The sequence below is a fragment of the Rhinichthys klamathensis genome, unplaced genomic scaffold, assembly GCF_029890125.1.
Source record: "Rhinichthys klamathensis goyatoka isolate OS25496 unplaced genomic scaffold, OSU_Roscu_1.1 h1tg000613l_1, whole genome shotgun sequence".
NCBI classification, from domain to species: domain Eukaryota; kingdom Metazoa; phylum Chordata; class Actinopteri; order Cypriniformes; family Leuciscidae; genus Rhinichthys; species Rhinichthys klamathensis.
Window position 1 is genome coordinate 169489 of NW_026607066.1, and position 27376 is coordinate 196864.

General features: G+C 37.7%; 1 protein-coding gene across 1 annotated transcript in view; it reads left to right on the plus strand.

Annotated features, from left to right (window-relative positions):
* Positions 1 to 5227: 5227 nt before the first annotated feature.
* The window catches only part of ncoa3 (nuclear receptor coactivator 3), a 43934-nt gene continuing 21785 nt past the window's right edge, over positions 5228 to 27376 (plus strand). Inside the window, exon 1 of the mRNA XM_056240773.1 lies at positions 5228 to 5360. The gene's annotated coding sequence lies outside the window, so the exon portion shown is untranslated. The remainder of the gene's footprint in view (positions 5361 to 27376) is intronic.

The following is a 27376-nucleotide window of genomic DNA, read 5'->3' on the forward strand; positions in this document are numbered from 1 at the left end:
TCTACAAGCCAGCCAAGCCAACATTCTGATAACAGCTATGAAAGCAGTTCCCTGATTGGCTAGTTTTCAGAGGCAGGATGAAAGGCAGCAGCTGATTGGCTGACACGTTTCCTGAGTAAATGTCTTTTGTTCACTACAGACAGGCTGTGGCAGGATTGTGGACTAAAAGAGGAGCTAGGCCTTGATCTGTATAGCTAAAACTGAGCTAAATTACTCAACCTCACACAGTCAACCTCTTGTTAAAGATGTTTTTACACTTAATTAAAACAAATAGTTATTAAAGTGAAATCAGTGTCACTATATACACGCACAAGGCCTTGAGTCCTGAATTGAAACTTTCCACTGAGAGAAAAAAATCTAACTTAAATACATGTTTTTTAGCCTTAATACATATATTTAGAAACATATATGCAGTTAGAGAAGTTCACTCGATTTGTTAATCATTCACTACATTACCTCTAAATCATTCACTAAATCTTACCACATTGATTCTACAAAATCATAACACGGGTTGTTTACAACCTATTCTTGAAGTACAATGCTGTTAAGTGTGATTTTACTCTTAACAAAAGTATTTTTTATGTCTTACAATAATCTAATCATTATTTTGGCTCAATTTTGAGGACAGGTGTGGTCGTTAATCAAACTATAATGAGAGAGACTTAAAGTAAGCATGAAATGGAAGTTGCTATATTCTTTTTTTCTCTATTGTGATGCATATCTGAGTAAAACAGCTTCTCGAACAAGACAAAAAGTAGGGAGGGACATGATTTTGTCCATTGAATATTGATTAATATGGATGGTTGTAGTTTGCTATTGCTGTGTGATGTCATGTGAGTGACAGGTTGTTCCGCCCTCGCGCCGAAAAACACAGGAAGTGTCATGTCATTGCAAGGGGGAGAGGAAGTTATTTTTATTAAAGATTACAAAGGCACATGAATTAGAAAAAAACGGTTGTGTACAGGTAAATAATTTATAATAAATACTGCAATATTCCATAAAAAATAGGTAGGTTTCGATTTCATGGAATATACTACACATTTTTTTACAGTCTGGAAAAGTTGATGCTAGTTGGCGAAAGAGCCATTCTGCAGTTTTGAGTTGACAGATTTAACAGGAAACAGCATATTATGGACACACTGATTAATTATTTATTTGTATGTTTTTATATCCTAGATTCATCCAGTCACAGGATATCAAACTTGTTTGATATTTTGAGCCGATTTTTAGCTTTTTTACCTTTTGTCTTCATTTGTCATTCGTCTCCTAGCAGCAAGGCGCATGTTTCCACGCAAGTTTGTTGTGTTTGGAAAGACTTCCAAAAGTAGTGTGTGATCATCAGACCAATAGTGTACGATACCCAGTTTTAACAATCATAACTTGGCAAGAATATGATGCCTAAATCTGTTCAGATTTGAAAAGTTGTGTAGTGTTTTTCAGCTTTAACTCATCACCAAGGTGTCATGAGCATGTTTGTTTCCGACAGACCTGAGAGGGTGTGGGCAGCTTATCTAAAACTAGTTAGACTCTAGTTAGACAGGTTCTGAAGCACCTTTGAGTGAGTCATCTGCCAGAACAACACACCCCATGCACCCACACCTGTTGTCTCCTTGCAAAACCAAACTTCTCGTCTTATTATCTAAAAAGAAACAACAAAACACACATTCGTTTTATAATCTATAAGTGATAATAGTGATAAACATCACTAGATGCTCCATTGGGGTTAGGGTTTGAAAATTTGTTTTATTTTATTTATTTATTATAACATTTTCTTGCCAAGGTGTTCTGAGTAACTTTAGTGCATTATCCTCTTGCGGTGTTCTGGGTGGCCCTTACTAGCCCAATTAGACAAAGCTGTAAGGAAATGAGGGGGTCACTTTCGGCCTAATATTCAAATTAATGGTAAATCAACATGGTTTGTTCAATGACTAACTCTTAAAGGGACAGTCCAATTTTGTCATCATTTACTCACCCTCATGTCATTCCAAACCTGTATGAATTTCTTTCTTCTGTGGAACATAAAAGAAGATATTTTTGTCCATACAATGGAAGTCAATGGTCACAAAAACGGTTTAATTGGCAACATTCATCAAAATATCTTACTTCATGTTCCCCAGAAGGTTTGGAACAACTTTGGTAAACTATCCCTGTAAGTTTTTACATTTATCCTCTCCAAACTTATATATTTGGTAACATCTTTGTTTCTAGACATACCTTGGGTCCTTCCTTCAACGTAAGTCTATAGAACAGACAGTCAAATCTGTCAATTAACAATAATAGGTTAGTAGTTTTTTGACATATATGTGTTACTTATTCATCACATCAAAAGCTAACTCATTAGCAGTGATCACGAATTTAATCTGGCAAGGTCACATATCTCTGGTGGAAAGATATATACACCACTCCCAAAAAGGGAACCAATGTCTATTTACATGTCATTCAACCCATGACTGTCAAATATCTGTCACACGTTGAGTTTTTAAAATTCAAACACAGTCAAATGACTTGTGTGAGAACATATTACCAGATATGTCACTAATAGTTCCATTGCAAATCACAGACAAGATTTTAATACCTACGTATTTAACAGAATCAAACGCCCTTTGTAATAATATTACAAACAAATATAATTTTAAATAGGCCTACTAACACGATTCATCAACTGAAAACGTTCATCGAGGTCAGACAGAGGCCTGTAACTTAAGGTCATATCACAGGCTGTCCACTAGAGGATGCTATTCAGCTTTCTGCTCCTCATGTTGTCATCTATGCTGAGGACAGCTGTCTGAGACTCCCTGCTGCATTAATAAATCAAAACACATACTGACACAGACACACACTCACACAGCGTGGAAGATCTCAAGCCAAAGAAATATTGATGATATGGAGAGTTTTTCCATAAGCACACTGATTTCATTCAGCTCCATATATCCTACATTTTCAGATGAGTCACAGCTTTAAAATGCAGTTTAGTTATAAAAAAACTCCACTGTATATATAAATATGCTGTATATATATTTTAAAAATTCTGACAGCCTGGAAGATCTCCAGAGAGATCTATAAGTAATATAGCATTTCATGTATCTCTTTTATCAAACACTTGATTGCCTCAAGGAGCCTCAACCCCAGTGATACAATTTCCTAACCTAGTATTAAACAGATGTAATTATTGCACTTTCAATTTCATACTCAATGCTCATTTTTACACTCCTAAAGAGGTGATTTAACCTAATAAATCTTTAAAGCACTTCATCTGGAGAAAGGATGGGTGAAAGAAAGAGAGGTTCATGACTGCATGTTTGCAGGTAGAGAATCTATAGATGCAGATGATTGGGGGCTAATCTCCTGTCCTTTTAAAATGCTATCTCCTGTCCTTTCAAAGGGGACAGACAGAGTGAGGGGGTTGGGGGGTAAACCATCTCACACTCTCGGAAGGGGGAAGTCAGATTGTGCTGTGAATTGGGGGAGGGAACAACAACAGGTCTATGGGCCTCTTTCTGGGCTTCTCAAGAATGTTATTGGGGGTCTCTCAGTCTTGTGGTCAAATGCGAAGAAGCTCATAACCGACATTTTTCATCTCGTATAGTGTTATAATTCATCAATATTTAAAATTAAGATAAAAATAAAATTCCACTCCACTTTAACATGCCGCATTTCCTTTATTCAACAAATAAAATTTGATTATTTTTTAGTTTTTTTTTAGTTTTTGCAGCTAAATTGCTTGATGCTTCAGTTTCACGTCTAAGTTTTTTGGCCAAATGAGACCAGAGGTTGTATAGCAGGGAACTGTCATGACAGGAAACAGCTAGCAATGAGCTAATTACTACTCTCTCTCTTTCTCTCTCTCTTTCTCAGTCTGACTCTCTCTCATTCTCCCCTCCCCCTCCCCCCACCGTTCCTACCTCCCCTCTCTTTTTCCTTCCCTCCCTCCCTCTTTAGCGCTGTCTCCTCCAACAGTTGAAATTCTACACTGGTATGCCTCAGAGATCACCATGGAGACGAGTTCGTTGCTATCTTCCATGTCTGGTCTTCAGAGGGCAGAGCACTTACAGCCTCTGCAGACCACAAGAGTACGAGTGCATCCCTAAAATGCCTTTTTGACCATTCAGTTCTCTTTACATGAAGATATATATACAGAGTGTGAGATTATAATGTTTATCACAGATCTACATGTCTAGTTTACAGTAAAGCTATCAATGTTTGCTTTGTCATTTATATACAGGTTTGTAGTTTTGTAGTTTTTTCATTGTGCACATGCAAAAGCATCAGAAATTAACTTTTTAAAATTATTTGGCAATATTTGCACATTTAAAATTGATTTTCAGTGGCATTTCTTTTTTACCTTTACAAGAACAGATTTCTTTTTAACCATATAAAAACACACTGTAGGCTATGCCACCTGGATCAAAGCATCATCAATTGTGAAAAGCGCATCATAAAATCAATGCATTATATCATGTCTAGAATATGAAATACTTTATGTTTGTAAAACAAAATACAATTTGCCACCAGAAGTGGAAAAAAATACCCAAATATTTAAATGTGGAGGCAAAATTTTAAATAAGATACTTTATAACATCTAGGGTAGTTTTTTTTTCACGTTTGCTGGCAAATTTAACTGCTTCGTATTATGCATATTGAGATACATTCTGCAACGTATTTGAAACTTGAAGTAACTGTTCAATTGCGTGTAAATCGTCTGTATTGCGTAATGTATACTTCGTGTGTATAATGTGTAGGTAGCCTAAATGTAGGATAAACTGTGAAATGAGAAGGCCAATATTGTTGTAGCTACATTGTCTTTTACTGTCACTGTACGAGACTGCAATGTTGGTGGACAACACGAGATTTATCTAAATGTAGTAGTGACAATAAAGTAATTTGATTTGACAGACAATTAATAAAAAGGTGTGATACGAACAAATAATTCGATCTCTCGTGAAGACAGCGAATTAATCATACTCAAATATGTAAATAAAGGCGTAGGCTACGTCAGCCTACTCATTAGGGATACGTGACTGTTATCTCTATCTGGTACTTGGATGAGCTAAAAATAAATGCACTATATTTTTTTCTACGATATTGCTACTACTGCCCATCTCCTACTGGATGTCTAGTTTTCGATCTGCGGGGGTTCATGTACTTGTAGTTTCTTTCCTCTTTAGCACTGGGTGGACTGCGGTGAGCGCCCGGATGGCAGAACGACATTACCCATAACTCCCCGCGCGCATGGTTCAGGCAGGCTTCTTTAAGCTTTGGGAGTGTTTCCCATTTAAACAAACATAGCTAATGCTGAAGATGGCGGATGCGTAGAAGTGGCTTAAAGAAACTGGAGTGTTTCACGGGATACATTTACACCGGTAAGTGAACCGAAACACTTCATCGCGATCGTAAATGGAGACATTTAACCAATTGTTGTGTTCGTGAAACAATGTTACGTGATGCCGGTTATTCAGAAGTACATTCTTGTCCACGGTGAGGATCTTGCCACCTAGTTATTCTGCCTTTGAGACAATAATCGTAGTAACACAGTGTTGCCAGATACAACATTCTCCAGCATGTTTGTTTACTTTTCATAACAAGATCCGTATGTGGATTTTTGTATTCTTCTGCGACCATAATAACATTTTGTCATTAATCGACGCATTTTAACACTGTTTTCCTAAGTTGGTGAACATTTCGAAGAGGTTTGAATCTAGTCTGAATCTTTTGAGATGAACTACAACTCAAAATAATTAAGTTTGTTTAATTTACTGTACTATTGCCGTTTTTGGTTTATATAATTTAGAGATTATTACCATAATCAATAGATTTTTTTTCCTTGTTTTAAATCTTTGATCAGCAGGAAGTTTGTTTACCAGTTTGTGGATAACCTGATAGTTTACTTACACGAGCTGAAGTTAGTTTGCTTAAGCATAACATATTCTTAACCCTTTATCTGTCACTATCACAAATACATATTTTTATAAATTCTTCCAACTTTTTTCTTTCGGATTTTTCATGAAAAACTTATTGACCTCAAACGATCTGTTCAGATTGTTGCTTTTGCTCTCAGTTCAACATGAAGTTCAAATAACCCAAACAACAAGATGGTTTCCTGGTTAATGACACTGAGGGTGGAGATTAAATTATCATAGGTCAGCAATGAACAAATCAAAGCTAGGCATTATTTACAGTGTTTTTATGCTTTTACTTTCCTGCCTACCAAACTGTGCTGTAATCAGTTGACAAAACAGTTCAAGGGTTAATACAATTAAAATCAGTTGACCACTTTAGTGATGCACAAGTCAGCAGGATAACTCTTATCTTTTAGATTTTGTATTTTTTGCGTATTTATGGTGACAACGTGTGGTGTAGGTTGTACCTACCTACTGTACTAGACGCTTGAATTATGGCTGTCTCAAACTCCAGGGATCTCCACCCAGACAGTATTGTTGGACATGGCAGACGCATTTGGAACGTGTACATTGTGAAAGTAGAAACATGAACGATTCTTATCAGAGTCATCAGACACTATTTTTAACACTCCCATTCTTTGCAGTTCCAATGTTAATTGCAATGATTTAGCCTGAGGTATTCAGTGCACTGCAGCGCTACTGGAAAGTTTGATGTTTTTCTGAATTCAAAGCGATTCACATTTTGTAGTGATCCAAATGCTGCAGAGCTAGGAGACTTTGCCCACATCCCACGTTTAAAAAATATTCATTTTTTAACCCATTTATAGAAACATCACAGAACCACATTTGTATAGGACCAACGTTTCCCTGAAATCCACATGCACTCATGTTGACGTATATAGACGCTTTGAAATATACTTATGGTTATTATTTGCACACTGAAGGTACAGGTAGAAAGCATGCTTGCACGGTTTAATAACATATTGTTAGAACCATAACTGATTTGCTTTTATTGCCTCTGCAGTGTAATAGGAAATCTTCCTGATAATTAATGTTATTACATTTCAAAGCTGGGTCTGCAGCCTTTTTAGCCTGTACTAGTGCACTTATTCACAGCTTAAAAATAGTTTAATATGAGTGTGTATTTTAGAAACATTTCCGTGGATGCATGAGAGCAGAACATGCATTATGCTCAGCGGTGTATGTTGGTGCTCACACGCTACGGGACCCACGGATGCCCTGACTGCGTGTGGGAAAAGACCCTCTGAACTCTTCCTCACACTAGTCGCAGGCCGCCCCCCTCCTCCCCCCTTTATCTGTTCCTTTCTCCGCAGCTCCCTCTCTCTCACACGCCGAGCGTCAGGCTGCATTAACTATGAATCAATCTTGTGTTGAACGCTTTGACTGCAGATGGGGTTAAGAATTAAAGGATGCATAGATTCTCTGTCCTCGTCCATTTGTTAGCTCTGGCTCTATAACTCATTAACTCGGACTCTCTCAGGGGAAGAAAAAAATGCTTGTGCAAAAGTTTTCCCATGATTTTTGAAGGACCAACTGAGTTTTGATTTGAACATCTTTTTCTGATTTCATTGTTGTGGCTCAAGAAATAGTTAACCCCCCCCCCAAAAAAAAGAGTAATGTACCTATATATGTAATGTGACTGAATCGAAACAACTTGAGGCAAAAGCACCATAAAAGTATCATAAAAGTTGACCATATGACTTGTGCACTTTATTTCTTGTCTGAAGCATTGTGTTATGAATAAACATACCAAAATTTAAGTTGTTTTTCACTGATATTTTTGCCACCCAGTGGTCATAAACTTTAACCATTGAGTCAGTGTTATTTTATTATTATTTATATGCTATTATAGTATTTATTTAGATTTTTGTAAATTAGCTTTTATTTTTAGATTTTAGATTTTTAATAATGTTATGTCCTTTTTTATTTGTATTTTTTTTATATATATTTAGCCTAGCTTTTTTAATTTTAGTTAATTTATTACGTCTTCAGCTTATTTTATTTCAGTTAGTTATTTCAAATTTCTAAATTTCATTTAATTTTTAATCAAATAGTTAGCTTTATTTCAATTAAAGGAAACAATTTTAAAGCAACACTAAGTAAGATTTTTTTTACCTTAAAATAATGTTTCCAAAATCGTTTCAGTGGTTCATTAAGTCGTAACAGGGTGAAAGGCACTTGTGGATTTGCTTTGTGGTCCTATATCTGCTATAACCACGCGATGTAAGATTGCCAGATCGGGTTGCGTTTCTGTAGTTCTAATGAGACATAAGAAAACTACAAATTTGACTTGCTTTACGTCAAGCGTTACAATAGTCTTTTTTTTTTCTTTTTTTTTTCTGATGTCGCAATACATCATACTTTCATGAAATCATGCAACATACTCTACCTTGTCTGTGGACATTGTTCATTCTAAAGCCGATGCTGGATAAACAGCGAGCGTTCGTGGGACAGTAGGCTGCGGTATAGGTTAAATAATTTACGACAGCGGTAATGGACAATTCCGCTTCCAACCTGTAGGGCGACCGCAAGTTACTTGGTGTTGCTTTAATAGTTTTAGTAAACTGCAACAACGCTGGTCAGTTATTTGAACTCATAGCAGTCGATTCAGTCAAATGATCTGACTCAGACGAATAATTCAGTCACGCGTTTCAGAGAAGAATGACTTTATTCGCTAAGCTATCATGTGACTTCGAAAGACTTGTGCAAAAGTCTTATGAACCATGTTAATTAATTTTATATATATATATATATATAGCTATATATAGATATATATAGCCTATATATTAGGGATGCATCGATATGAAAGTTTTGGCCGATACCAATAACCGATAATTCTTTCAGTCAATAAATAATACTTTGACCGATAAATCAAAATCCAAATTTTTATAGAATTTTTGAGAGCCTGGTTACAAAAACACAAGTCTCACCATTAAAAGCCGTGTCCCAAGCACACAATTATAATGTTCTCATTATAATTTTATGTTGCACTTTATGTTGAACTGTGTTGTCCTTTTTGAAGTGATTCATAATTTCAAGCAATTCAAAACCATCATGGCGTCTCAGCTGTAGGAAATAATCCATTATTTGTCGGCTTTAATATATCGGCCAAATTTTCTTTTCAGGCCGAGAATGCAAACATTAAAAATGACCGTATATCGGCCGATATATCGAGCATCCCTAATATATCTATTTATTGGGGGGTAATTTTGGAGCTTGACAGCCCTAGTCCCCATTCACGTCCATTATTTGGAAAAGAGTGACTAGAATATTCATGCAAAATTCAGCTTTTGTGTTCAACTGAAGACAGAAATGAAATATGGAGGTTATTTTCATTCTTTGTTGAACTATTCCATAATGTCTAATCTATTATAGATGTTCGTTTTTGCACAGATATTTTGTGGCTTTCCTCTTGGATCACAGGAGGTTGTGACTAGCGAAACAGCAGAATGACTAATGTGCTTCCCGTCACCTTTCTGACACTTATCTGATCGGCCTAACTCATTTAGCATTTTTCAGTCCTCGACACATGAAGAAGCTGAAATGCTGCCGTTCTCTGAGCGCGACGTGAGAGTGAAAGAAGGAAAACAGTGTGGTTGTGGGTGACGGTTATTTTCAGAGCAGGGAAAATGGTCCAGTTAATATCAAGTATCTGTGTGTTTGTTTCAAATGTAAGATTAATGGTGGGGGGGTGTATAGTGTTGCTCCTAGGCGCTTGTGTTGGTGGCAGTGGGTTGAAACAAAAGCTTGATTGTTGCACTAATTGAAATGTGATACCGGTTACTTGCGATGGCTTTTTGCTCTGAGTAGTTAAAGGTGTTGGTGCAGGCGGGTTATTTTAGCCCTGTAAACTTTTAATATGCGTGGCGAGGTTGACTCGCATCTCGTGATGAACCGCTTGGAAGCTTCAGGATATTAATGATTTACTGCACCCCAACGATCCTCCACGAAAACATTTTCATACGTAACTCTTCTGGATTTGGAGCTCACGGCATAATTTACGATCATTTGTAGACCGCTGTAAAGTTTCCAGTTTGCTAACTAGAGAAACAAGCATAAAAGTAAAGTTAGTCCTTCTCAGTGAAGTCCAGAGACAGTAATGCGTTTAATTCCTTTCTGTCTTTTACTCCGTTAATAAACAACAATTTGTGAACTTTCTCCCTTCACTCTTTAGGCACAGATCAAGAGCTCAACTGTGAAGGTTTGTTTGTCGTATGTCAAAATTTCTGTGTGAATCATTTGGAAACTTATGAGTCATAATTAAGAGTCTCTGCATGGCATCTGCAAGCGAGTGTCGTCGTGCGCTCCGGATACATTTTACAGCTCCCTTCAGTGTCCTATAGCACAAGTCGAATTTAAGAGGAATTTGTAAGTTGCATCCAGCTGTGGCTGCTTGTGTAAAGCTGTGTTGCCATGACGACACTCCTGCACGACTGGCTCAAGGTCGTTCGGGCGGTGACGTCGAGCTGGATGTGCCTGGCGACGGCGTGTGCTCGATATGCACACATACGCGGAAGGAAGCTCTCTGCAGTACTGTAGGTGTCTGAAAGTGAAACTTGGAAATGTATGCAAACACGTTCTGTGCATGAAGACTTTCTCTTGAGAGGGTGAAAGGGCTTGAGGAGGAAAATATAGTGTTCGGTTTTTTTTATTTACTCATTGCTGTCGTACTTAATTTGTTGAATTTTCCAGCCCAGTTTCTGATTTCTCTACGATCCATCATTGTTTTCCTGTTTTTGCCGTCAAAAGCAGATAGAAGGGGAGAGGGGGGAGGGGGGCGGCTAACGAGGTTTAAAGAGTGAAAAGTGCACACTCCTTTTTTTCTCTCTCTCGTTTTTTGGCTTTCTCACCCTTTGCTGAAGAATGCTCGTAAAACGGGCTCACCTGAATGAGCCCACGGGAGGGTAAAGCCCTGGTCTGGTCTTGTTACCATTGTAAAAAGTTAGCAAGACTTGGTGTGTGTTTGTGTTGTGTTTAGGGCCCTGTTGTATAATAGTAGAGAAAAGTTTTAAGTCACGAGGTAAATGTTACCAGATGCGTTCTTCAGGAGTTGAGCCTAAAGGAAGGAGAGGGGGAGATAGAGAGAGAGAGAAGTCGATGGAAAGAGAGAAAGTCAACTTTGGATGAACTTCTCAACTGCTTAGCGGCCACCTTGTTTTCATTTTGCCAGCATCCCCATTCCCCAGCCCCCAATTTGACGAAAGGTTTGTGGAGAGTTAGTCAGAATTCCACACTTACAAAAGTCCACTGTATTGCTGGAGTACAAGCTACAGCCGAACTGAATTAATGTTGAATATTTACTCTACAATTAAAGGATTAGTTCAACGCAAAATGAATATGCTGTCATTTGTTTACTAGCCCTCATGTTGTTCCAAACCTGTATGCATTTTTTTATTTTACAGTGGAACACAAAAGAAGATATTTTGAAGAATGTTGAAAGTGCTTTTTCCTATTTTCTAAATCGTGCATCAAGTTTCCAGGTTTGATGTCTCTAGCCATGTTTCCATCCACTTGTCTTTGAATTGATTTGAGACATGTTAAGGTGTTTCCATTAATTTTCTCATCGAATTGCACAACATTCAAGCCAACATTTGCGAACAAAGTTTTACTAGGCAAAATGGATCGCACCATAATAACGTTTCCATCCGCGTTTATCGCATAAGCCGTATATCGATCAAGATAAAATCCGATGAGACCGATCGTATTTCATTTGAGTCGATATTCATGAAATTCAATCGAATTTTACTGTTTCCATAAGGCATTTTTCATTCGATATCACTTAATGCGGATAAAAACGTGTGGATGGAAACATAGCTAGTGACACCAAGCTCCATTCGTTGTCACTTGACCAATCACAATGTGCCAGTTTAGAGATTCCTTTAAATGAGTCGATAATGACTTTCTTTCTTCTGTGGAAAAATAAATAAATAAACAAACAAACAAAAAATATTTTTGTCAATACAATGAAAGTCAGTGGGGTCAATGTTGTCTGACTTTCTTTTGTGTTCTACAGAGTCAGTAAATTATTAAAAATTTTGGGGTAAAATATTTCTTTAAAATAGCTAAATATAGACCGATTTATCAGTCTCTCACTATTCAAAATGTCTAATTTTATGCTTCATGAGAAAATGTTAAAACCAAGAACTGTTATCTGGGCGAGCTGACCTGTTCCTTTAACTCTACATTACTCCAGGTGAGAGTTTTGTTTTAGTGCAGCTGTAGGTTATGTGGACAGTCTCATACACAAGTAATTAAAGTGTTCAGCCTTTGAATATCTCTACTGATATATGAAAGTGATCTGTGCCTTTCCTCTTCATTCTTCTTACATGCGCCTTTACAACTCTACGCTTACCTTTTCCTGTGTTTAGTAACTCCTCCTCACCTCTTGCACCCCTCTGTTTGTACCTATATGGATGGGATGCATGAACAATAACAGTATACACTACCGTTCAAAGTTTGGGGTCAAAGGACTAACTACATATAGTTACGTAATTATGTCACCTTAAAATAAAGTAACAATAACAAGAAAACTTAGTGCTTTTATAAAATAAAGAAAACAAACAGGTTGCTTTATGACGTCTCTGTTTCTGAAGCGCGTTGCAAAAATAAACTGAAATTCAGTGTATAGACTACTTGCCTACTACTTACAGAAGTGTGAAATATATCTATAGAAAGCTTGAAATGTCTACTTTTAAAGAACCAATTCTTATCAAAAACAAATACTCTCTGATTATGTAATCTGTCAGTATAACCGGTGCATTTCTCTCTAAAGACGTCCCCTACAGCGGAGATGAGAGTACGTATCATCAACTTCATCTTTGCAGTTGACACGGACTCAGGAAACTCTAGTTTATTTATAAACAATGCTATTTTTTCCAGCACATTCATAATCATTACTTTTGCCGGTGCTTTGCTGCAAGCTTTTATGCATGCGCTGGAACGTGGAATAGGCTATATAGTATGACCCCCCTCCCCCAGTATATATTTAAGTGATTAAATTAATATAAACGTGCGATTAGTCAACTAATGGCTTAAATGAATGACTACTAGTGGGTTAGAAAAATCTTTAGTCGGGGGCAGCCCTAATATTTTCTCATAATTTAGTCAAACAAAAGGTTAGATCCGTAATGAATTAGTTGTAGGTTATAAATAATAATACAATTATACATTGTAAACATGACTGAATGAGCCATGTTATGGAAGCACCTCACTGCAACACCATTGGAAAGTAGACTATTTATTTTTTTATGTCTACCTTCATACCGCGAGGCTTATTTGCATCCAAGGTTAATGCACCCCTCTTTTGCTCACTGTATTTCCCTATAGGCTTCATCTTTCTTTGTTCCTGAGGAGCGTCATAATCTCTCTGTCTCAGGCCGATAATCTGATGATGTTGAAGGGACAACGCCGAATAGGATTTTAGCATTGCAGTGATTAAATCAAAGGCAGAATACAAGCTTGTGATAAAAACAGGTATGCTGTGTCTTCGCAGCTTTGCAGCAGAGCAGATGCACCTCATGCGTCTGCCTCGACAAAAAAAGATGGCACCAGGTGGGGAAAGCAACGGTCTGTCCCTTTAATCACATAATTTATGTTTTAATTAGCCACTGTCGCAGCCGTCCTGTGCTTTCGGGACCGGTCACACACCTGAGACACACGTGCCACTCATCAAAGAGCATGACAGACGGAACGGACACCCGTTCTACGCTTGACCAATATGGCTAAAATGCATATTTGCATTGAATATATTGGCGCTTTCAGAATCAGTATCGATGTCAGTCTGTATTAGGATTCTGGATTTAGATATTTATGCTACGGGATGTAGGAGGGTCTTATGGCTTTCGGTTGGAAATGCATTTCATTCTACTAGATAGAGTCCAAGACCGTGTGGTAAAGCAGATTACATCCTGGTCTCTCTGCTGTCTGTCTGCCTGTCACCATGGCTTCACTCGTGTTTATGGCCTGTTGTCAAGGTGACGAGGCCAGTCGTGGGCGGGGACAGCTCTCCTCGCTGTGGAAAAGATGATGGGCGTCCTCTTCCCTTTAGGAGGTCCATCTATCCAATGCACTATTAATAGAGCAGCTTGCAATTGCATTGGCCTTTTGTCATTACTAAATTTTAATTAAACTTGAGTTATGTATATCCTATACAGTATATCACACCATATTGGCGTGAGCTGCTTTACCTTTCACTCTTTGTGGTTGCAAATTACGATACAAAACCCTGATGCCAAAAACACAGGTTGACACTGTTTGGATGATCTATTACATTCATTTCACATCTTGACATTTGTCATTTTTTTTCAGAGGCATTTCAGTGGGTGGACTAATCCAATCTTTTTGTCTTTAGCATGGAGTACAGACACTGAAGTTGATGACAAATGGTAAACATTTTGCAGGAAGTGTCCCAAAGGAGCTTGTTGCGACTGCTTGTACAACATTTGATATGAAGGGAGGTGCCACCATTGACTTTTGTAAGATGTTTGATTCGGAGCCTAGCAGTTACAGCCTAGAAATTAGCGCAAATGTGACATGCTATGCACATGCTCTGACACTTCAGTTGGGTTTCTTACAGCGCTTAGTCGCACATGCCATGTTTAGTCCCTAGTTGTTTTTCTAGCTTTTATCAGTCAATCAACACAATTGACTTTGAGACAATTTTGTTGTTAACTAAAAATGTAAACTGTAAATAACCCTAATTTACTAGAACTGAAATAGAATAAATTAAACTATATAGTTTGTAAAACTAATCCATATGAATTGAGCGATGATTCAATCGCTTTATATGATGAACAGATTGAATTTAGACTTATATTCACATATAAACATTAATAAACTCGCACATCAGTTGTGGTAAACGGAAGATCAAGTATGTTCGCTTGTTACACAGCACATTTGAGCTTCAGCAAGAGGTTTGTTCTCGAGTGTCAAGCTGATCCAGTTGAGCTTCTGTTTATTTTCGCTGATCAATGTTTATATGTGAATAAAAGTGTAAATTCAATCTGTTCATCATATAAAGTTATCGTGTCTCTTCAGAAAACTGGACTAAACCGCTCAATTCATAGATTAGTTTTACGATCTTTTAATGAACTTCTGAACCGTCAAAGTGGTAGTTGCGTAGCTGTCAATGAAGGGACAGAAAGCTCTCAGATTTTATCAGAAAGATCTTCATTTGTGTTCCAAAGATGAACGAAAGTCTTACGGGTTTGGAACGACATGAGGGTGAGTAATTAATTCTCAGACAGAATTGTAATTTTTGGGTGACCTAATCCTTTAACTATATCATATGATATAAATATGAGGGGAAAAAAATCATACAGAGGCATTTTTGCCCTAATATCTTCAATTTTAGGGGCCTTCTAACTGCTTCATGTTCGTCACAAATCAACTGTATGTAAGATAAAGTACGCAGGTCTGGGGTGGAGTGGGGCAGGGCAGGTGCGTTAAATCACTTTATTTGCGTTATTTTTCCACAAATAATTAAAGGGTTAGTTCACCCAAAAATAAAAATTCTGTCAGTAATTACTCACCCTCATGTTGTTCCAACCCCATAAGACTTTCGTTCATCTTTGGAACACAAATTAAGATATTTTTGATTAAATCTGACAGCTGGATCACTCCTCCATAGGCTTCTTAAGGGATCGAAACTGACCGGCCCAAAAGTTATGAAAGACATTGTTAAAATACTCCGAGTGACTACAGTGGCTCAACCTTAAGTTTATCAAGCGACGAGAATACTTTTTGTGCGCAAAAAAACAAACAAAAATAACGACTTTATTCAACTAATCATTTCCAATATCTTTCATAACTTTTGGGCCGGCCAGCTTCGATCCCTTAAGAAGCCTATGGAGGAGCCTATGGAGGAGTGATCCAGCTCTCAGATTTAATAAAAAATATCTTAATTTGTGTTCCGAAGATGAACAAAAGTCTTACGGGGTTGGAACAACATGAGGGTGAGTAATTACTGACAGAATTTTCATTTTTGGGTGAACTATCCCTTTAACGTGCTAAATCGACAGCCCTAATATATATATATATATAATATATATATATATATGTGTGTGTGTGTGTGTAAACTAATAAAAACACAACAAAATGGCTAAAATGAAACCTGAACCTATAAAAATTCAAAGTATGAATAAATACTATAATAGTGTATTAATAATGCTAAAATAACATTGCTCTGAGATTAATCACAATGTTACATTTGATTCGAAGTAAAAAAAGACTCCGATCGACATTCCGATGCATTGGAAAAGATTCATGCTTTTCATACTCTAGTGTTTCTGGTGTTAGTGACTAATATGCTAATAAACTTAACTTAAAACAATATAACTTAAAGGAACAATTCTCCCTTGAATGAATATGATCTGCAGAACACAAAAAATATATATTGAAGAAGGTTGGTGTCCAAACAACATTGACATTGTCGAACGCAACATGGACACAACATTGGAAAAACAATCCCATTGAAAAATAATTTTCTTTTGTTTGCACTTTCTTCCAGTCATATAGGTTTGTAATGACACGAGGGTGAGTAAATGATAGAATTTTCATTAAGTGAACCATCCCTTGAACAGGATTTTAATGCAAGAATCACTCTGATTGATTGAAATGAACCAATATCTTCCCTATGGATTGAATTGATCCACAGTGATTGATGTTCTGTCAGATGCTTAGAAATCGGAACACGTTAAAGGCTGATGTGCCTTTTTTTGCCTAAGGAAAGTGTCACAATGCTTTCTGACAGTTTGACTCATCACCTGTGCTTGTCTCCAATCAGCATCTGACCAAACAGTGTTCAGGTTCAGTGCGTAGTGACCGATCTCTCACTCAGCACCCAGTCAGACACCATCAGCAGTGAGGACAGAGCACTGCTGACCCCAGAACAGGTCAGGGGTTATCTTTAAGAAAAGAACAAGCTAACAAAAGCAACTGGCCTTTAACCCTGTTCATTCTGCTCTTTAGAGCGTTGAGAGCTAGCTGACGCTTTGCTTTAGCAAGTCTATATATGTAGAATATGCTGTTACAGGAAGTTTCCAGGTTTATTTATAGATTTAGTTTTGTTTTGATGAAATTCAGGTTAGGAAGGTCACTGCGTAACTGTGGTTTTGCACTGATATGTTGGAGAATTTCACCTAGTTGACATTGATGACTGTGAAAAAGACGCCTGCACCAATTTCATAGGCATTTTGAGGTAAGTTTTCTGTCACGCACCCGTCTTTTTGAGAACAACTGTTTATTTACTGATTTCCGTGTCTTTTGACATTGTAAATGAATGGAAATGATGTCCCCGATCAAACTTTTTGTGTAGCTTTTGCCATTTGACTGGTTTCAGACCTTCCTTTGTGTGAAGCTCAATTTGTTTTCATGAAATAACTGTGACTTGCCAGTCAGTCAACGGTTTTCTGCCAAGGTGACTAAGAGTGTAACCTTGAAATATGCAGAGAAGCCTTTTGAACCCAACCAGGCTTCATCGAACGTATTGGCAGTTCAAACTCGATTAGTTGATTTTTATCTTCAATATCGGAGGCACTTTGGAGCGTTCCCCAGCCTTCGGGCTTTCTCTCGTGCTCAGACCATTCGACCGCTCTGTTGTCTCAGTGCTCATAAGTCATTTAAACACGCTTTTAATAGTGTTAGCCTACGTCGAGCTGCCGTTTAGCCCGTGTTGAGGCAGCATGTGGTGAGGGAGAGGAAAGGGAACCTGGAGAACAGAAGGGGTCACAGGCTCAGGTCAGCATGGGGCACTTAGCTCCCTTTACTATGAAAACTGCATAATTTGATTTGTGAATGAGAGGATGATGGAGGAGAAAAAAGTATTCTCCAGGAGAACCAGCTGTTTAAGGGAGAGAAAGACACAGGCATGGTCTGTCTTAAGCCAGTCCAGTTTTGTTTCACGACCTTCATTTTATATTGAAGTACCAAAGTTGTTTAATGTACAAAATGAAAGGCATGAAACCCCCCCAAAATTCATCAAATTACATCAAACATCTACACAAAAAAGTACTTAAATTATTTAAACAATTTCAGCAATTTAATGTTTTTTACATGTTTCAATAATTTCTTTTTTCCCCATAATTAATTACTATTTTATTTATTTAATATTGAATTTAATTATTTTAATATTATTAAATATTTAAAATATTTACCAAGACATATGCAAATGGGACAAAAACTGTCCAAAAAATGGTAGACAAATAAGTAACGGATTAATTTCACCAAATTACTGTTTATGTTTAGTTCGGCGTTTGAGTTTTGCCATCGACATCAATTTTAAAAAAGCATCTTCTCAGTCCTTTTAAAGGTTATAAAGTCTTTTTATTTTTCTGTCCTCACTATCTCACTGTAAAAAAATGTACAGAAACATTTTAGGTTTTGCAGATTTAATTTAGATTTACAGTGAAAAAAACCCTCATCTCATTAACTGATATAATGGTAATATACCAACCTATTGAAGTACACCAAAAACAGGTGGTGATGAGAATGTCACATGATGAAGGAAGCTGAGATGCTAAATACTAATATATAGAAGGTGCACAGTGTCATTCAAGGTAACACACATGACACTAAAGTAATGCAATAAACATTCAGTTGACAACATTAGACGTAACATAAAACCCTAATGTACATAACTGATAAGAAAACTAAGAAGAAAGTTATTTAAATGAAGAAAATAAACATCAAATGTGAAGTGTCACTCAGGGAATTCTGGGAATGTCAATTTAAATTTTTTCACTGCAAATTATACAATGACTTGTTCTTTTTCACTTCCAAAACTGTAAATTTAACAGTATTTTACTGTAAAATTACATTAAATGTAAAGTTAGATCTATTACAGTTATTCGGCGCATATAGTAAGGAAACTTACTGTTAACCATAACAGGTTTTATTACTGCAGCATTTTTTTGTCTTTTACTGTAAAAATTTCGACATTTTTTACAGTGTACAGTTATATTGTTACTTTTGTTTTATTAATTGCTTTAAGCAAGCTATCCATAAAAAAATCCTTCATCTGACTGTTCTAGAAAAGACTTTTAATAAATATCAGTAGGTAGAAATAATATAAAAAAGATGAATTATGATTTTGAAATGATTATTGTCAACATCTGGATAGATCTTGATTCATTTTTAGTAGTTTCCTCCTGAAACTTTTGTAATATATACGTCGTAAATGGCACAAGGAAGTAGTTTTCACCTTAGCAGCAGCAAATTCATATTTACAGCATTACTTTATCTTCAGCATCAGCACTAAAACCTTCACGTTAGCTCTTCTGAGTCGTCCTGCTTTTAACATTGTTTGAAATCCCACGTTCTACCGATTTCAAAACAAATCCGAGCGGTGAGAAAGAAACGGAGTAAAAGAGTGCATGCAGGGGTAGACTGGAGAGCGAAAGAGAGCAGCGATCCTCCTGCCAGTAGAATCCTTTTATAGAGGTCAGAGTTCAGGTGCTGTGCTGCTATTGGCTGAAGAAAGGTGAAATTAAAACCACTGTAAACTTTTGACCCTGCCGGAGCTGCGCAGGAACGCCCAGGACTAGTTTGGAATGGAGCCTACGCTCTTCCTCTGTTTACTCGGAGAGAGAGAGGGAGAGGGAGGGAGAAAGAGCGGAGGCTGGAAAAAGGAATCGACACAGTCACAGTCTGGAATGAATAAGTTGTTCAAGCGCGTAGAGCAGTCAACATGAGTTCAAGAAAAAAAGAAAAAAACACAGATGGAAAAAACCGAGAAATGCAGTTGGGTTTTAGGCTGCACAAGTTTCTCTCTCTTTCTTTCTCTTTTCTCCCTTCCTTCTGGGTTCAAAAATCCATGGATGTTTTTCAGAGTGGAGCTATGCTCTTTAAATGGGCTTTTTTATGAGGAAAATGAGGCCCACCCTCTGCTTTTTCCATTTACTCTCAGAGCTCTGTGATTTTTATGTGCTTGAAAGAGTGGACTGGACTAGATGACCAGGCACATGTTACCCTTCTACCCCCCCGTTCCTCTATTTTCTACTTTTCTCCCTCACTTTTGTGTTCCTTTTCTTACCCTCCATGCTTCTTTCTCCCCATCAGGCTGCTGAAAGCCCCTCTGTCAAAGATTGATGAATGAATTTGCATAGTATGGTGTTAAAATAATTTTTTTGTACCTCCATGCTTGCTTGCCCCCCCCCCCCCCCCCCTCCTGCAGAGGTGATTCTGCGGCGTTTGTTGCAATTTTCCCGAACTCTGCAGTTTTTGCTCCACATGGTTGGTACCCGGTGCATGTGCCAGTTTCTTGAAGGAGAGGGAAGGCGCCGTTCAAATGCTTTCTCTGTCTCCTCCTTAATCTCGTACTTAAAGACGCGTAATGTGTTAGTATTGCACAGCAGGAATGACTTAGTATCTGGTGGTCTGTTACTGTAACACAGTTAGATTAACAGATTTATTGTTATGAATTACAAAATGGGCCTGTGGTGCACCCATAAGCAACAACACTTACACATTAGGGCTGCACAATTAATCGGATTAAAATCGAAATCGCGATATGGCCTGGTGTGATATGGTATTATTAAACCTCAAAAGGCTGTGATTTTAATTCAATAAATATAAATGCGTAGTGTGCTTCACACACAGTGAAGGAGAGCACTCTGATCTGCCTCTAATCTACTGCTTATTCTTTAAGCACACGTGGCTTGTAATACGGTGTTCATATTTGCTGCATTTTATTGGTTTTAGAGAAGCTTACTATTCTATAATAAATGTAGTGTAAATTTACATTAATGAAGTATATATTATTTAGTAAAAAATACCATAAATATTAATATTAACAGTAATATTATTAAAATATTAAGTCAAATGTAAATTAAAATGTTTTCTATTTGGATATATTTGCTAATGTTTTTTCTTTATTCCTGTGATGGCAAAGTTTTCAGCATCATTACTCCAGTCTTCAGTGTCACATGATCCTTCAGAAATCATTCTAATATGATGATTTGGTGCTCAAGAAACATTTATTATTATCAATGTTGAAAATGTTGTGCTGCTTAATATTTTTGTAGAAACCGTGCTAAAAATATTTTGATGAATAGAGAACAGCATTTATGTGAGAGATAAAAACTTTTGTAACATTATAAATGTGTTTACTATCGTTTTTGATCAATTTAATGCATCCTCACTGAATTAAAATGTTCTGTTAAAAAAAAGAAATCATACGGACCCCATATGTTTGAAGGGTAGTATATATAATATAATACATTGGTAATTTGGTATATAAATGTAATAATAATCATACCAATGATAATATAAACAAAAACTATTGGTTCAATAATAATAATTATTAAAACAATTATTATTGATCTGAATTTGCGTTAAAGTCCAGGTATAATGTGAATTCAAAAAGAAAATGCACTCACAATCCTTTTTATTTCTGTAATGTAACCCTAACCCTGGATTTTCAACAAGGGAAAAAAGTAGAATAAAGCTTGATTTTTATTTTTATTCATCAGAAATTGATTGGACCATGAAAAGAATGAATGAATTAGTTGGTGCACAACCTGTTGATCATGGGATATTATACCCGTTTTATCTAAGCTGTTGAGATGTAACATTTTAAATGTTTATTTTGCATGTCATTGCATCACGATACTTAACAAAATAATTGCAGTATGAAATTAAATTGTGCATCTTAATGCACAGGTATGGGCACTCCCTCTTTGTTACAAAATTTTAAATGGTTTAGTGGAAGGAAACGTAGAAAGTGACGTGCTCACGAAACACAAAAACAGTATTGTCCTTCTAGAATGACCATGCTTCGATTGTGATCATTTTTACCTGATGATTTCAGATTTTTCTTTAAGACATCAGACCCCGGATATCTTTGTGCTGGACTGTGAGTTCGTCCAGGTTTGGCACTGAATCATGTGTCAGTACGATTGGGGTCAGATAATGCGGCGAGTGTTACTGCGAAAAGCTTTTGGATGTCTGCACATGTACACACATGCTTGGCACATGTCTGGGCTGTTCGCTATTGTTCTCTCTCTTGCTTTTTCTCACCCTCCTCCTCCTCCAATCATAACCAGTCTCTGTCCCTTGTTCCTGGTCTGTTTTCTTTCTCGTTTTTTCTCCCTCCCTCCTTTCCTTTTTGTTCTACCTCAGCTCATCTCTTGCACTTGCTGTCTCGCTCCTCTCTGCTGCAGAATGGAGCCGTCCTGAGATGGTCATGCAGGGTCTATCGCAGAGAAAGAGAGCGGCGACCCAGTAACTTGTGCCACCTCGTCCTCCTCTTGCACCGTGTCTGAATAGATTTTGCCACAGTTCATTTCCACATCCTCGTTTTGAAAAGGCAGAGCGTGTGTGCATGCCGTATTGTCTGCGGAGGTTTTGTTGTGTATGTGTTGTTTAGTGAGTGTTTCACTGAGCTCAGATTTCATGCTTTATTTCAGGCTTTGCCAGAATGTGGTGGCTATTCTGAGTCTGAATGGCTCCTGCTTGAGAGTCATTCTTCATCCATTCCTACATCTCTTCTGTTTCTTTACATGCTCCATTCATCTGCTTTTAAAGAAACATTGCATTCATACCCACATTATACATACTGTAAGTATCTATGATGTGTGTTCTTCTCATTGTGACTGCATGTGCCCTAGTCTCAACGAAAACATGACTGGGCAGATATACCGTAAAACTTCAAATAATAGCCGAGTCCCGAATAGACGCCTGTCTCTTTTACACGCCTGGTGTGGCTCCAGGTTTGGGTAAATAAAGGCCGGTCTCAAATAGAGGCCGGGTCTGTTTTTCAGTTTCGGGTTGTATTTAATCCTCTAAAACCGTCAAAGCAAATTTTTGTCCCTCCAAAGCCTTTTTTGATCGATGAGTGATGTAGAATAGAATGACTGCTGCGCATGACAGGGCGCATAACGAGCAGAGAGAGAGCGCCCGGCCGCGCGCACTCTCACGTCTTCAAACAACACGAGCGCTGTCTTGCTCTCTCTCCCTCGCTTATATTAATCAAAATCAATAGGCTTTATGCACAGCTTCACTACTTCCTGAACTTCAGCCAGCCCTTTGTTTCCTGTCTGTCATTATTGGACAAACTGATTAATCCAGGTGTGCCTGATTATTGTTACTGAGGCCAGGCACACCTGAATTAATCAGTTTGTCCAATAATGACAGACAGGAAACAAAGGGCTGGCTGAAGTTCAGGAAGTAGTGAAGCTGTGCATAAAGCCTATTGACGCGTTAGTAAAAAGTCGGAAGACCGCAGTTTCACGTGGAGCATTTGGAGATTTTTAGAGATTTAGAGACTCTAGGCCTACACGCAATGAACAACATCTCAACACTAAATTATAAAGGCCTGTCTCAAATACAAGCCGGTGCAGTTCGACGATTTGGGAAAACAAAAGCCCGGGCTACTATTTGAAGTTTTACGGTATGTGCAGTCACATGTATGGTACTTGCCTAAACCTCAAAAAGAAGTTAACAAATTGCATGTTTAAATCCAGAGAAATCAGCTATTTTAACCAGTGTAACCATAGATATCCATAATAAAGGCTAGATGTCTCGTCCGCGCTGCTGGCCAATGGAGGTCGACGTCAGCACCTGGCGGCCATCTTGTCACAGGCAGCTCGCTCACTCGTAACATTGTATTAATGGTGCATGTACTTTTTAAATAGCCATAACTTGCTCAATTTTCTACCGATTTTCAAACGGTGTGGTTTGTTATAAACGTCAGAGATGTAGTTATGACACTGCACACTTATGAAAAATAAGTGTATAAATAAATAATCAACCAGAATTATCTAGCCACGTTAATAACGTTTGTAAGAAACCAAACCGTTTGAAAATCCGTCAAGATTTCAGCAAGATAAGAGTATTTGTGTTCTCACCATACATCAGTACCACAGAGCCCGCCAGAAAGCTAGCCTGTGACAAGATGGCCGCCGGTGATGATGACGATAGAGACTCTGCCGTAAGACATCTAGCCTTTATTATGGATATCTATGAGTGTAACGGCCCGTGTCATTGCGTCGCCTTTCAATGACGTCACATCCGCGTTACCCTCGATTTCCATTTTTACTACCATAGAAACCAAGGATTCAGGAAGCACAAAATTCACTTTAATTTATTATGTTTTATAAAACAACTGTTTAAATACTTTTATCAGACAACTAATAATTGTTATATAGCTCAACACGGTTAGTCTTAGTGTTTGTATCTCTTGTTTTCTCGATTTACTGTAAGTGAAGTGTTTGTACAATGTCTCAGAAACAACGCTATTTTGTCAAGTGATTTTGTAGTAACAGTAATACAGCATTTTCTCTGCCATACAATATATTTTTTAGTTAATTTCATGGCATTTAGCAACACAAGGCATCCAGCTTTTATTACTGGTAATATGATTAAAATTTGAATTCGTCATATAAAGCCATACATATAAAGTCATACACCTGTATGAGTAGATTTAGTACTTGCGGCTGTTTTATTAGAATGAAATAAAATAATGTGGAGGCGGATGTTAAAACGTTACTTTAATAGTAAAATAAACAAAAACAACAAAACGAAAAGAGCGGCAGCGGCCGAATGCGGTATATAAGCATAATAGAAACTGCAACGTAGAATATTCCAGGCTCTCGGCCCCGCAACGTTATTAAAACTTTACTGCTTGAGTTCCCGTCGGATTGCTTTCCATCGGCTGTGGAGGTGAAGACGGCGACTCCCATGATTACACTCTCATTCACGACGTCATCAAGCTCCGACTTTGTTTTGAATATTGTTTTAGCATTTTGTCAGAACCTCTAGTAAATTGCATTTTACTTTGTTTACTTGTCCGGTCATAATTGTGGGAGAATCGTGATCTCTATAAAAAAAAAAAAAAAAAAAAAAAAAATCACGATTCTCAATTTGTCCACAATCGTGCAGCTCTGGGATGTTTTTTTTTTTGCAAACACATAGTGAGCTGAATACTTTTTTAATGTTTTATTGTCATTCATGTTTGGGTCTTTTTTTAAAAGTGTAACCAGGTATTCAGTGATAACAACTGCGTAACGTGCAATTTGCTGTCCTCTGACAGTCAGTGCATGGTGTATGTCTTGCATTCACTTTTCTGTAAGTGGCAGTTTGGTTTAAAACAGCTCCAGTTTTATAGAAAATGCCAAATGGAGTTTTTATGAGGTATTGAAAATAAGCTAATAACTTATTTAACCTTAATGCATGCTTGAAGTGTGATTTGTTAAATGGCTTGATATACCTTTTATTGCACATGGAGGACAGAGTCGCAGGTGCCGCTGACATAATTATGTTTCTTTTCAATAATGCATTTTGTCCCTTTAACTCCGTGTGATAGTTTTGAACAGCCCATTGAATTTCACTGCTGATATGTATGGAAAAAGGCCTCTGAGGTACTGAGGTGGACTGTGTGTTGTGTGTATTTGGCGACAGGAGGCGGCCCCATCAATAATGCAGGTTCTCTCTGTATGGGGTCAAGGCATGATGGGATATTAAGACGTTACCCTACTGGTCGTCAGGGAAACAGGCAGAGGAGACGGCAGCAATTGGGGAGGGTGGTTGTGGTTTTGTAGCCTATATCTGTTGAATTTGTTGTCGGTAAATCTCTAGTTTCTCATATCTTAATTTTCATTCATAAATTATTCTTTCCCCTCCAGCCAGTGTATTAGTATCCATAAAACGTGACAGATGCATTTGTATAAATTTACAAATAGCCTTGAATTCACTGCTTCTGTATTTAAAATTTTACAACAGAATCGCAAACAAAGATTGAGACACGTATTGAATGTCACACAATAAATGCATGATGATTTGGTTGTCAGTTATATTATAAAATACATTGTGAATATTGCAATATCTTTTAAGTGCTCTTTGTCTCGTGACGATGGTCAATAACGTGTCTAGGGCTGACACAGTTCCTCTATTAAATTCGAATACTTGATTTTGATTTAAAGAAAATTACCCGTGTTAAATACCGGAAGTGGTGCATTCCAAGGACGAGAATCCATTTACCCCATTACGCATTGCGTGTATTTGTATATGCGTATAAAAAGTTACGGACTGGAGCTTTAATGAATTATTCTTATTTCATTAGTATACTGTGGTAGCCTATTTAACTCTGTCATTATTTCGTGTCAAGATAATATGCTTTTAATTGTAAACAATTTTACTGTTTTACTTCTTACATTTTGACAGATTGAACATTGTCAAAAATTATTACTTTTTTTTTCTAAATATTTGATTCCTTATATGTAAGCAATAAGCTACGAGAGGCTGTGCTGTATCGTGAATAAGTCAAAGCTTCGCTTCGCGTCGTGCCTAACAACGCCCTTCAGCCGTGATTTATTCACATATATGCTTTTTTAAAACGGTTACCACACAATACAAATATTAGGCTCGTACACACCGGGACGAATATCGGCGCGCGTTATTCGGCAGCGTTTTTCAACGCGTTTTTTGTGTTCACACCCAAGCGATTTTCGCTGACGATGAGCCGAGTGGACATGCAGATTCATTCCATGACATTAGATGGCGCCCATTTGCTCTGCAATACCACTCCATAACATTCTCTTTTATCACGATTTTTGTAGTCGCTGTCGCGTTTGTCATATAGTTCTTTTTATGTTCCGACACCAACGAGACCAGCAGCTCTACATTCATCTTGCCTTGCATCTTCCTCGTCTTATTTCTTCCCGGCAATGTTGACGCTATTTGGCGTATATCTTCTTCGCCGTTACGTATGTGTGCTCGGCAAGACCGTTTTGTGTTTGAGCGCCCCCAAGTTGTGTTTTACTGTTACTTCAGAAGCTCCAGACACGTGAGCAAAAGCGGCAATCTCATTGGTCGGATAGTTTTTGACGCGGCGCGTCAAACTAAAAAAACGAACCCGAGGCCTTTTTACAAAAATGACGCTTTTACGCGTGGCGTTTTTCGTGTCGGTGTGCACACACTCACATTGGCGCCCTTTGTTTAGTCACGAGGCGTTAAACGTCGGTGAATATCGCGCGCGAAATTCGTCCCGGTGTGAACAGAAGCTGAAAAATATGTATCTATGCAACTTTCATGAAGTAAAATCACTAAAAGCCTTCCTTTCAGCTGGAAAAAAATAGTCCCTGACCGTAAACAGCAACAGAAGTTACATTATTTTGCCATTAAATGGGGGCAAAGAATGTCTTTGTGAGTCAGTAGTGAAGACTTTTATATTGAAAGGACTCAAACTTGTGAACACTGAAAAGCAAGATGCAAATGACCAAGGTACGGGAAAACCCATTGACTCTTAAGGCCTGTTCACACCGGGACGAATTTCGCGCGTGATATTCGCCGACGTTTAACGCCTTGTGACTAAACAAAGGGCGCCAATGTGAGTGTGCACACCGACACGAAAAACGCCACGCGTAAAAGCGTCATTTTTTTAAAAAAGCCTCAGGGGTGGTTTTTTTAGTTTGACGCACCGCGTCAAAAACTATCCGACCAATGAGATTGGCGCTTTTGCTCAC